General features: G+C 25.6%; 1 protein-coding gene across 1 annotated transcript in view; it reads right to left on the bottom strand.

Moving 5' to 3' along the window:
• Positions 1-14,092, bottom strand: part of LOC136977542 (sorting nexin-13-like) — a 154,165-nt gene extending 140,073 nt beyond the window's left edge. Inside the window, exon 1 of the mRNA XM_067273040.1 lies at positions 14,083-14,092. The gene's annotated coding sequence lies outside the window, so the exon portion shown is untranslated. The remainder of the gene's footprint in view (positions 1-14,082) is intronic.
• Positions 14,093-14,611: the final 519 nt, after the last annotated feature.

Genomic DNA, 14,611 nt, shown 5'->3' with positions numbered 1-14,611 from the left:
TGTTTTGATAATTTTATTCTTTAATATTAGAAAAATTATTTTTATTTAATCTTCTTTCTTTTATTTAGATGAAAAGTAGTTTAAATTTATATTATTTTTCAATATCATTAATAAGCTATTTATCATCCGCTTGTTAGAATAATTCAATATTTAGTATTGAAATTTTTGAAAATGTAAATATTTTATTTATTTTATAAATTATTGAAATAATTGTTCCTGAGATAAAATATTAGATAATAAAAGTTATTATAATAAGTGTCTTCAATTGAAAAAATAATTATTTTAAAAAACATAAAATGAATGCGAAGAAGTTGAATTTTTAAATAATTCTAACATAAACTGCTTCAGAGAAAATGATAAAAATAAGATTAATATTTAATTCAATAATATAATTCCATATCATTATATATTATTATATTTTTTAATTCCAGATTTTATGTTATTGAATTTCAAAAAGTTCGAAAGTCAACAACATAAAATCTGGAATTAAGAAATATAATACTGTAAATTGTTGGATAAACTACACATTTCATAGAATCGTGAATGCTGTTTATTTTATTCCTCAAAAGTAAAATTCTCAAAGGCAATTCAATCAATCATTCAGTAATGTCACATCGAATAATTTAAATGCATTTAAACTAAACACATTCGAAATGACATTACTAAATGATAGAATGAAAATTCGATATTTAACTTTATTATTGACGTATAGCAATTAGTACAACAAAATATTATTAACGAAAGCTGATATCAAGAATTTCAATTATTTCTTAAAATTAAATAGATTTATCAGAATTTACCACAAATTTATATGATTCGTACTAACTTAGAGCGTTTCTCTTTTTTGTCGGTTTCATTCGTTTATTTTATTTAGGGAAAATTTATCATTTTTATTTTGTTCAAGAGATGCAGTTTCAATCATGTCAATCAAGTTTATACATGTATATCTGCTGTAGTTTGTATTATGGATGGAATTCTGAGATTTATAAGATTAATTATAATTTTATGTCTATTATAATTGAGTATTTCTGTTGAGGTTTATATAAGGTAATCTCAGAGTTTTTATTAGTTATGCGACTGAAGAATGGTCTCTTAAATTAATATATAATTTGTGACTATGAGGGATGACTCAGATAAGCTCCCTCGGATGAGGTTGGATTTGGTTGTTTTATTATTATTATTTACTTAACTTTTTAAGCTTTCATTAGTTTGATTTAGGTTTGGGTGTTAAAGGAAATTTTCTAGTTTTGTAAATGGCAATTAATTTATTTGTTGTTTTTGTATTCTTTAACAGCTATGGTAATTTTTATGGATGTGTTATTAACAATCGGATGGCATAGATAATAGAAAGTATTCCTTCTTGGGAAACTCATTTTCGAGTTCGGTTTGAATTTTCAGGAAGTTCTTAGATGTTGACTCCGAAATTTTGGACTATGCCTTTGATAATTGATTACCTCCTTGTGGATATGATCTAATCCGTAATAATTATTCAAAAAGTATATACTCTTGTATTAATTAAAGCTTAAGACAAAAAGGATTTAAAAAGTCGCCTCTTCTAATTCCTTAAATCAATACGTAATAAGTAGAATATTAAAAGCAATACGGTTTTACATATTTCTGAATTGTTAAATTTTTATATTCAAATATCAAGTATCACACACATATTGATCAATCACAGAACATATGTAATACTAAACGTTAATTAACAGTTATTCATTATTCTTTGTTGTGCTGATTCGGAGAGTAACAAGTAACGAATACCGTTAAAAAAAACAACTTGTTACTTCAGATTCTTTCGAGTAACAAGTACAAAAAAAAGTATATTGTTTGTACAACACCATTTCACTATTTAAAATACGTGGAAATCATTCTTAAGGTAAACATTTTCCTTATAATATTTAACTAGAGCTGAAATAAAATCGACTCTAGATTATTCGTAATGGTGATATTTTATATAACTTTCTGTATTTATCTTCTACAATTATAATTACATGTTATTTTTTAATATATTATAATTTTTTATTTAATCGCGTTCTATCAATATGAATATATTTATTATAGTTGGTTCATACTGTTTAATACACGGCGAAACACTTGAACAGCGAAATTTAAGAAGTCCGCACCAGCTTTACTTGAAAAATATATTGTCTTTCATATGATAAAACATGCGAAAGAGAATATTTACTCTGTAACAAAAACGGAGAACGAGAAGATATTCACATTAGATTTGAAATTTTCATTGGTTGTGAGATGAGTCAATTCCATTATCCAGCAGAATACATTCTTTGGTTGTTTACATTGTGTGACTTTTTTGTGTAAATACTGTAAGAGTTTTGGGATCATCTTCTATCTCTTACATGAGCAAGATTACAATTGAAAACAAAATAAATTTTGTTTATTCATTAAGTTCCTAATATAATGGAATTTTATTTGATTGCAAATAAATTTGAACTGTTTATAATTGAATTCTAGCACAAAATAAGACGTAAGTAAAAAATAAGTCATTTGACGACTAGCTATATGACATGTTACATGCTAAAATTATAAAAAAGTTCTATTTATATTGCTGAGATATAAACTAGTAGCGCATTTAGAAATATGGCACCTCAAGGCCTGCAATTTGCAGTCACTCCAAAACTGATAGTGTCACTTTTGTACGGAATGATTCTATTTTATAATTTTAGTTTTGAAATAATTGTATTTTTTACAGATTTTTAAGTATCGAAATAACCGAAGAGCACTACTATTGAAAACCTGTTAGTAGCACTACGCTTCTGTTCGTGCAAAATATATTCGTATAATGAAACTAATCAATTGATAAGCCTTATTTTGTTTGAACCAATTCCTTTATGAATTGTTTCTACATATAATTATTTTTTCATTATTTTGTTGTTATTATATTGAATTTTTGTGTCCTCGAACTCTTGCTCCCTAGGCTTGGGTTTAGTGGGCCTAATGAGAAATCGATCACTGAATTGTGACTTTCTGTTTATTTCTAAATAAAATCGTTGTAATTTATTAGATCAACAAATTTATGTATTAAGTATGATTCAACATATGAATTTTATCTATGTTTGATTGTTATTGTAACTTGTTGCAGGATAAAAACATTTAATAATCCTCTTAAAATCAAAACATGAATTGACATTTGATAATTGATTTTTTAATTAGTCTAAAACAGAAATATCAGATCACAGGAAAAAATTCGGGTAATGTTACCTATGGTTCCAAGATGGCAGATCGTCTTTGATTCCAGCAAATAGAAGAAAAGAAACAGTGGGGACGCACGTTCTAACCTAACCTAACCTATTCTAATAAATTACCATAATTATTACCAAAAAAATTATTAGAATAGGTTAAGTTAGGTTAGAACGTGCATCTCACTGTTTCCTTGCTGGAATCAGACGAGCCGCCATCTTGGAACGATAGGTAACATTAACCAAAAATTCTGTATAACATAATATAAACAATGATAAAGTAATTATTTATAAAGCTTAAATTTGTAGAAGTTGTCCATATTATCTGTCCATTTGAAGCTATTAGATAATTTTCCATACTGTGCAATTAAGCACGTATCTCACTATTTGGAATACACTTTAAATGGTAAGTTTTGAATGCCTTTTTCATATTAAATATTAGATGTTATAAAATGCATAACTATTACCAATTTCTTAGATATTAAAGGCACGAAAAACAATGTTGAGTTAGTGTATATTAATCTACAATTTAATTTACTAATAACGGCTATAACATTATTAAAATTAACTCATAAAAACGAGTGAAAAATAGTTTAATTTAATTTATAAATAGTTATCAAATTTAGCAAACTTAGGAAACTTTTTATTAACGAGCAATATACGTGAACAAACTGTATATGTAATACGCATACATAATAACAATTTTTGCATTAAAATGGTCCTGAAATTTTGAACAGTATTGTCGAATGTCTTCAATCAAATGCGACTTTAACAAAATAATTAATTAAAATATTTAATAATAATTGCTATATAATAAAACTTATTAATTTAAAAGATAATTTTTTTAAGAAATTTTAGAAGTTTCAAATAATAATAGTATTTAAAATGCATTTCATTTGTTTTATAATAGCCAGAAGTACGTGGATATTTTAAACAGTTCTTATTCTTATTATTTTATTACAGTTTATTAAAAACGTTTGCATCTATTTGGATACTTCACAACACATTGTATTGGTTATCGGACACGGGTATATACTATTGATATTTCAATAAAAAAGAACATTAAATAGTAAGGAAATTTTAAATTATTCATGCAAATCTCCTTTTTTCATATAAACTTTGTCCATACAAACTTTACTTTTTCTTCTTTAACTTTATAATTAAATATTTGCGCGGAGACAATTATATCAGAAATTATTATCGAAAGATTATTATATTATAAAGAATATTTTATTACAAGAAAAAGAGAAAAACTGCCAATTTTATCATGAGAAGAACTCCTCGTCTATAATGAGATTAAAGATAATAAGGTATAAAAAACAAACTATAATTTCTCTATGACGTTATTATTTAAGTTATATATAACTTGTATGACTTTGAGTTGATTTAATTACATTTGTAATTCACTTTAATTTTCTTTTGTATTTTAAATTTTAATGGGTTTTAATTTATTGTAGTTTAATAGATTTTAGAATAAAAAATTTTTCTATTGTAAAAAGTATAAGTTTAGCATTTAATATAATAAATGTTCAGAATAGGTTGATATATATATATATATATATATATATATATGTGTTAGGCCCAATCTTAAGTCATTAGCTGCAACATTCTATGAAGAGGAGATATGCAAAGCTCGTCCACAGATATGACAAATGCCTCAATCTTCACAGTGATTATGCCGAAAAGTAACCATGTTTGTACCTAACTTTTGGCAATAAATTCATTTTGTTATTTACACTTGTCTTTTTTTTATGGACCATCGGAGCTTGAAAAAAACTGCCTACGTATTTTAATTTCTTTCATGCATCGAAGTTGTAATCTTTTAAAAAGTATTTTAGTATGCAGAAAGATAGATGGATTTCTTTTTAAATGTAAAAATGATCTTTATATGCTTATACGCACTGAAATATATATATTAATGTACTTTAAAAATAAAAGCTTGTCTTTGTTTTTTGAACTTATTCAATGTCCTACGTAATAAAATTTTAAATCTTTATTAGTTGTTTTCTGAAAACACCACGAAAAGTCAACAGAACAAAGATAAATTATAGAGAATATATGATATTGATTTAGACGTTTCAATTATTTATTGTATTTTTCTATAATCACATAATTGTTTATGAAGTATAAATATTATTAAAAATCAACCCATTATCCAAACTTTAATAAAAATGTATATTCTTTCATATAGTCAAAGGTTTAATCAGTGAATAAAAGAGCCTGAATAAATACGAAAAATCTTTTCGATGATCACAAAAATATTTATATTTGATATTCAGGAAATTACTAATTCTATCCTTTAGCATTAAAATATGAATAAATATTCACTACTTCTCTGTAGTTACATTTACTATTTAATAAATCTAAATTTTTAGACAAAAAAAAAAAAAAAATAGTAAGTACGGTATTTTTGTATAGCTATATGATATAACTATGTTTATCTACTCCTATATCTAATTATAACTTATCATAATTATAATTAGCATCCTTTAAGAAAAATATCTCTCACCATGTATTTATGAAAAATTACAATTAAATATTTATCATTTTAATTAAAATTATCGTTACAAGTCGATTCAAACATCCACGGCAATGAGTATATTAACAATTTCATCATATAGGTTTACTTAAGTATATATTATTTAATACACAGAATGTTTTATGTAACCTATCATATTTTTTAAAATATAAAGCTTTGAATAAACTTTCTCGTGCAATATGCTTTCATCATTTTTTAAACGGAATATATGCTAAATTATTTAATTGACCACATCATCAAATAGTTTACATATTTTAACAAATATCTTACTTCGAAATCCGTCTTTAAGCTAATGATACCATTTAATGTAAAGTTTCTATTGTAATTTTCACATATCTTAAGATCTTTATAATTTATTACTTTAAAAATGAAACATAAAAGAATAAATGTGAAACTTTTCACTCTAAATTATTGTTTCTATCCATTTCTTAATGTTTCTTGTCAGTGTTACAGAAATTGTAAAGATGTTATAAAGTACTTTATATTTTTTAGTCTGAAATGAAGAATAATTTATACATTTATGAAATAAAAATTCAATTTTTCTTTGTAATAAACATTAAAATACGAAACATCTACTTAAATTATAAATTACAAAGAGATATTTTGAAAATAATGAAAAATTTTACATAAAATTCTCAAAGCTACTCGAAAAAGTACTAATAATCAGATCAATCAAAACGTTACTTCCTTTATGCTATATTTATATAAAATTCAAATAATTATTTAATATTATAATAATACTGAAGTTTAAAATTAAGTAAAAACTTTTGAAATTAAAACATGAAAAGTAATTAATATAAATGTCAGAGAATTAAATTATATGTATGATAAATAATAGTTAGAAATTATAAAAGTGAATCATTATTAAATATATTAATTTAAAATAATTGTCAGAGTTTGATCCTATTAATCATTATCGATGCTCGATCGAGTTAGGTCTTATATATGGAATTTAAATAAAAAACTGCTATCACTTTGTCACAGGACCGACAAATCTATAAACCATTTATGTGTAATGTAAGAGTGAGTTGGTTCGTCGGCGTATTTGTTTTTAGCGCCTGAACACTAAGAAGAACTCTCCCGTTATGAGAAATTTATGACCTTTTGAACAAGCCATGACGTCTAACTTAAAGGAGTGAAATGCGAAGACACGACAAGATGGGATAGTCAAGAAGAATCTCATTTTGTCGGGTCTTCTCTCCCTAGACTCTCTAGTAGTGTAGTATTTCTATACTATATAATCTTGAATATAGTTTATATGTTAGATAAATTGTAAATGGATGTAGAGTTAGAAATATAGACTCTTTACTCGGCTGATGATGTCTACTTTGCCAAGAGTAAAGACTTCTAAGAGCTATGTTAATCTAACTCCTTTGAGAAGAGGGTCAAGGAAAGAAGCAGGGTCGGATTGAAAACACAATTTGGCCTTGGCATCGTATTAAAAATAGGCGTTCTAAACAAACTCTCTCAATTGATGGAAAAAATATTAGTAAGCAGTTAATGTTTTCTGTTAATTTATGTTTAAAATTTTTATATATAATGTTTTAATGGGTTGTTAAAATATGCATTTCTTATATAATTCCAACAGAGTATTAACCAGCCACAGAGGACACTATCCTCTCTGGCGTTTGCCAGAATTGCCAGATGATCAGTCTGGCTCTAGTAGGAACAACATATGAAAGTTTATTATATTTGAAATAAATTAATTAAAAAGTTTCTTCAAAAAACATTGAAGATATTGAAATTTTTAATACGGAGACAACGGACCAACTTTGGACCCGCCAGTAATCCTGTGTATAACATTAGCATTTTAAGCTATTACATCAATTCTTCGTTTGTTCTTAAATATCTGAAAACGTATTTCTTTAAAAAATTTACTCCATCAAAAAGTTTATAAGATTTTATTGCAATTAAGTTTATTTTTGGAGAAAATGTTACATGTAACAGAAATAGTATCAAATTTAATATGTCTCAAAGAAGAGTTTATATTTAGTCTAAATTACAGATTAAGATGAAATTAATTAAACACAAGCTATGAGTAATAACATTATAAATTTTCTTTAAAAAATATTTCTGTTTTAAAATGATTCAAATGAATGTATTAGACAGAATATCGACTTAAAATTGATAACGTTTTATGAACATCTCAATGAACACTAGGACTATCGAGAATTTGTATGAAGCCCAGGGGTAGAGCGGGTCTTTTCGCCCTTTAGTGGCCCCTTCTTTCAATTTTTTTTGAAGAAATTAAATACGTAGAATGTTCCTTTATTACTTTAATTTAAAAAACCAATTTTAAAAATTTCATTTTTTGTTAGTAAAAGTAACATTAATTTAAAGGGATAAGAACCATTGCAGATCCCAAAGTTTCCTCCGAATTCGGAGAAAAATTCTCATCTCTCCTCTGTTCTCGATAGCACCGATGAACACGTATGGTTTTTGAAATGTTCATCTGATAAACTGATAAACTTATTTTACGAAATAGCCTTATCAGTTTAGCAAACTAAATAATTTGTATATTTTTGACAACAAATTTATTTTGAATTTTAAAAAATTATAATAAATTCTTGCCTGTGTTTTGCATGTTCTGCTTTACTTACAAAGAATTTTGAGGGAGTTCCTGTCTACTCCGAGGGGTCTACAAAAAAGTGTCAAAAAATGATGGTTGGTTCATCTAATAACGATTAATGATAATGGCCTCTAAATAAAAATTTGTTTTGTTAAATTTATGAAATGTTTTTCCATTTGATTTAACTGTTAAATACAATTATCAGGTCAAAATGTAATAGTTGTTACATTTTAATATTGTTACATTATGCATTAACAAAATTAATAATAAATAATATCTTTTTTTGTTTCTTTGAACTATTGTTAATTATATATACACTAATCTACATAGATAAGGAGGCCTAAAAATTACTGGAGCCACCCAAATTTTTCAGGATTATCTGTGAAATTTTAATATTATAATTAAATTCTTTATTATATACATAAATATTAAATATTTATAATTAATGTATCCATTAAAATTGACAAGTTTTCAAAACATGTAAGATGTCAATGATATTAGAGTTAAATGTTATAGTAAAGTTATGTAATATAACCATAACATAAAGATCACTTTATAAGAATTCGATCAATATCCATTTGACGCTTGAAAGGTAACTTTGTAAAGGTAAAGTGTTAAACAAACAGACAACCTGGTTAAACACATTTCTATAAAATCTTTACAGATGCCGCAGGTTGAATTCGATCAAATGCATTTCATATTAAATATCAAAAGAAATATACTTTCGTACCATTCGTAATAAAGAACTTTATTTATAGAATTCTACAAATATATACTAAAAATTAAGCAAGGAATTAAATATGCTATTCATTATTTTAAATAATTAATTTATTTTATTAACTTTCAATGTGTTCTTGCATTTGCTTTTGGATTGAATACATGAATCGTTAACGACAAACCTGTTTTACGTAATTGAATATTAAAAGAATTGAGTCTGTTATATTACAAATATAAATATATATTATTTATATTTAAATTGCCATCACGATAGATTTGTGTTATAATACCATAATTGGTCCGTCAGTTATTTACGTATACAGTTTAAGGGAGGGAGGGGATTGCGAAAAGTATATCATTGTACACAATGTACTGTACTGTACTGTACAAAAATATGTGTACAACGATATGTTTCATACGAGAAGATAGAGAGATTGCCTACATAGACTTTTTGTAATGGTGTTAGTGGAATAGAAATGTTTTTATAAGCTTGCTTAGTAGTCATATAATAAACTATTAGAAAATATTTCAGGAGCTTTAAAGTCATTGCTTCAATATCAGAGGGTTCTGTTGTACACGTAATTGAAGCGGAGGGAGTTTGCCAAAAGTATAGCATTGTACTGTACGAAACAGGGAGGGAGGGAGTTAAAAGTAGCTCAAATTGTATACGTAACTAATGGATAATCCCTTATAAACTTTCTAATAACTCGATTATACATATCGATATGTAACATTCGATTATACCTCATATTTAATTTGAATACCCTTCACCTGGACAAATTACGTTTACATAACCATGACGATGTAAAATATTAAATAAGCTTAACTGTATTTATTTTACAAGAAATTTAATAGAATTATTATATTATTATAATTTTTTTTTAATTTTATGAACTCAATTTAAATATTTTTCAAAATTTTATGAAGTCATTGAGGGATTCACCGTCCTTCTTTATATATTTTGATTGAACAATTTTAAGATCTTTCTGCTAGATACATAGACTATTTAAATAATGTAAATGATATACTTTATTCTCTTCACTTTTTAACTAATAAAAGTAAACTATTGATTTATTAATCACATGAAAGATTATTATATAAGAAATAAATTAATTAAAAAGTTTCTTCAAAAAACATTAAAGATATTGAAATTTTTAATTAATGTAATTAGAGATAAAAGTAAAAATTGTAATGAGACTAATTAACAGTTTTAATTGATTATGATTACTTTACTACTTAATTAATATTCCTTTTCTTTTTTTTTAAAAAAAAAAAATCAAGTTTCGACTAAAAATAAAGATGTATGGTAAACCGAGGTTACTTTTCCACTGCAGGGGAACTGTGACATCACACTAAAACGTCTGTGTTATTTTGAATATGGCGGGTTTACCACCGTTTAAAATTTTATTTGCGGGTAAGATATCGACAAACTATACAGTGATGTTACTTATTGTTAAATCTGGACTGTATAAGACGGCATATTTTCTATTCTTGGTGTTCCTTCTGATAACCAAGAAATCAAGTGGTATATGAAGTGTGTATTACCTTCCTTGGTTATAAGAAAACGAAAACAGTCGATATATGTTAAAAGTTATTATTCTTGCTTATAATTATCTATAAATACAATTAACTTTTATTAATTGGTTTACGTAATGTCACTACAAAAATAAATTTCGTAGAGTTGAGTGATTACTTTGTGACCGTATACGAAGAATGTGATGAAAGCGTAGGGAATGAACTTTCAAAATTATGAGATGCAGACAGCGAAATAAAACATCGTGTATAACGGAAATTTAACTTACAGAACAAAACAAATTGGTAATAATGTAATGGCAATTTTTTATGAAAGATACTACTGTTGATATAATAGAAGAGGGGGGAAAAAAGTGGTGAAGTATACGTGAAATGAAATCCGCTGGAAAATATTGGTATTGGCCTGAATAAAAAAACAAGAAATGGCTGATTTGCTGCCTTTATCATTTTATTTTATTGTTTACCTATTTTTGAAGAATGATTTTCTACATTTAATATTACGTTGTTCTTAACTTTTATTGTTTTCGTTTGTGGTAATAATAAGAAGTAAGATTTAGTGTTTATTGGCGGATTGAAATTGTTTGCTTTGTGATAATTAATAAAAGTTAGTATATGAAATGAATAATTTTTGTTTCCTCTTTTTTCCTTCCCTACCAGCAAATCGCCGAGAGGTAACATTCTGACGTGACGTTTAGAGATTAAGCAGAAAACAGGCTGTTTGCTGCATAATAACGGGATAAAACTGTGACAAAGATTTTTCATAATATTGTTTAAAACAATAAATTGACAATTAATAACTGAATGTGAAAAGAAAGGGAATGTTAAATCTTCCTAAAAGGAAAAGTAACGAACAAGTTTAGTCCAATAATTTAATAATTAACATTAAAAGCACGCGAAAAGCATCACAAAGTAACCCATGTTTACTGTATAGATTTAAAATTGTGAATATCTTTAATTTAATCGCATTATTGATAAATTTAGCGTGATGAAAATGCCTTCCAGTTCGTTTCCATGTATTTGTATACTCTGTAAATATGTCTGTTCTCAAGCTTTCTACGATTAATTATTTTATTATATAAAACTTACTTGGATAATATTTGTAAATTTAATATAAAAGTTAATTTGTCTTAAAACAATTAATTAAAATATATAATGATCATAATTTTTGTTGTAAATATTTTTTTCCGTCTCAGTCTCCGAAGTAGGGAAAAATTTTCCTGGCCGCCATTTTGGATCCTAAGGTAACATTAACCAAGAAGTCCTATTTTACAGTAAAATAAAATAAAATTTAAATGTTAAATATTGTACATTTTGATGGATTAAATTGATGATGTTTTTCAGTTCGCTGAAAGCTTGATTACGCCTTGGAATCAAAATAAGATAAATAAATCAAACGAGAGAAGTACACACGAATTGTCAGAAGTTGTATTTAAAGTGAAGCGAAGATTGATAAATCCTTAAAAAAAACATCAAAAATTTCGTGCATTATGAAATATTAAAGAAATAATTAATCTTTATTTTTCGTTTCTTAAATAGTTACTTAAAAGTCATGGTGTTAGAAATTTGATAAAATTTATAGGTCAACGACTTTTAAGCAACTCCTTCCTCATTTCACATTATCGGATTACGAATAGGGTTATTCCTACAAAGTTAGGCATTTCTATAACAGGAAAACATGTAGTATTATTAGCCTCGTCTAATACAAGATTTAAGTCATTTTATTGTATATTATTTCTAAGTATATGTTAAACATCGAAATCCAAAATCATCAGAACCGCAATCTTCCTATAAAAAACAAAAATGAAACAAGTAGTGTCTTGTTTCCTGTATCTAGCGCCGCTGATTCTAGCCCAAAAAAAAGTACCAAAAAAAAATCTAAGCTGCCGTAGAAAGAGTTAAAACTGGTTTCCTCCAACGTTTATTATAAGGTTAAATGCTTTAAAAATATTTTACTGAAAAGCTAATGTTTCAACTAAACAATGCAGAAATGATAATTAATTTAAAGCGCAAAACAAAATACTCATGCCTTAGAATACTAAAAGTATGTTAACATCTGATGTCACTAGGCATGAGAACAAAGACCACTCGTCCATACTGTTGACTAGTAGTAATCATTACTCACCAGTGAAGTCTGTAATAGAATTACTGCCACAGTTTGATTAAAGAACGAGCTATAAATTAAACTTAATTAAAATTTAATTTAATGCATTATTATTATTGTAAAGAAAGGAAAATATACAGTTAAAACAAAGTATTTCTAAGCAGAGATTTGTCACAGTAGAGAATATCATCCAATCGTGAGAAGTTTTATGTTAAGTTAATACGAATTGCCTAAGGAACAATATTTCTTATCGTTATGAAGGAATTTATCGTTATATCGATAATCCTTCTACTGAGATTTGACTGCATTTATATTACATAATTAATTTTGAAAGAAAGACATTACAAATAAAATAACATTTGTCAAAAATTCATGTTTAACGAACCTACTAACATTTTCATCACGTAGCTTATTTATTAAATTAGTTAAAGCAATATTTTGAGAATTATTTTTAAAGTAAAATACTTGTATTGTTTGTATTTTTATAAGTGTTTATTCCTTATTATGTACACTTATTAACTATATGTTTTATAATAATTATTTTTTAAATATTAACCTTTTGTGAATAAAATTCTCATTATTTCCACTACTGTTATACTTGTTACTGAAAAATAATTTAATGTACTGTACATTTAAGAGGTCATTCAAAAGTAATTCACGTTATAGTTATTTATGTTTTTTGTTTTCTTTATTTTAACATTCATTAGATCATTCATCCCACTTGGTTAAAGTCCCTATAAAAAGTTAAGGGAAACCTTTAGTAATTACTAATAAAAATATTCCTGTATTGTATAAAGATCATCTGATCTTTGTCCTTTGATTTGCCTTCAAGAAATGATATTTTTGAACATTCTTTATTATACCCCTTTAACTGATGTACTAGAGTAGACATTATTTCATTTTAGGATCAAAGAAAGTGAAAAACAGTCAAATATTAGCAATATTTTAATAGAATTTCAACAGGATTGTCAGCAAAAATGAGGAATAAGAAACATACCATCATTCCAACAATCCGTAAAAACATCGTAAGGATATGAATTGAATTTGAATCTAGTAGAATGGTAGAATAGCCTCATGTTAATAGCAAATATATGCATACTACTTTGAAGTGTTTGAAGTATTGAAGAAAGACGATTATTCGAAAATAAAATAAATACCACATGTTTGTGTCTAGCATTTCTGTTTTGAACGCTTACATAAAATGTAAATTGTTAATAAATTTATTTTTTAGGACTATATGTAAACTATTTATTTATAAAATTGAATAATAATTGATAAAATTACAAATTCATTTTGTAAAATAATATTTATTTTTAACACATTTATCTAATTAATATATGACACATGTTATATATTATAAAATTAATGACTGAACAGTTTAATGTAATTATTATTAATATCAATAGTACGAGTAAATGTAAATCAAAGTAAACAACACGAAAGAATGTTTGTCCTATAGTTGAATTATTAATTTATCATTATAAATAATGGTATAATTCTTATTTCTATTTAATTTACAGTTGGTTAGGTTTACTGTTTAATAACGTATAGATTATTATTTTGGAGAAATGAACCATTATTATATATAATCTTATTTTAGCACATTAATGAATTGGAAAAAAAAGGAATATGAGCATGTGGTAAAATCAAAATGAAACTGATTAACGGACTTAACTTACAAACAAGAAATTGCGTCGTTTATACCAAAAAAAAAAAAAAAAAATAATGAAATAATACGAAAATCAACAATAGACGTTGTAAAATATTTTCAGATAATAAAATTAATGTCAGAAATGTTCAAGCTCTCGTTTACATGAATAACATTTTGCTTTTTGAAGAGTCCTATTGTGACGATCAACGAATTTTTAAAAATGAGTGAGACAAAACAGAAAATAAAAAGAATATACTAAATTAAAAACTCTTATTAGCTAAATTAACGGCAAGTATAATCAAAT

The sequence above is a fragment of the Centruroides vittatus genome, unplaced genomic scaffold (assembly GCF_030686945.1).
Source record: "Centruroides vittatus isolate TY-2023 unplaced genomic scaffold, ASM3068694v2 contig_460, whole genome shotgun sequence".
Lineage (NCBI taxonomy): Eukaryota > Metazoa > Arthropoda > Arachnida > Scorpiones > Buthidae > Centruroides > Centruroides vittatus.
The sequence above is the reverse complement of the archived record's forward strand: the minus strand, read 5'-3'. Positions and strand labels throughout refer to the sequence as shown.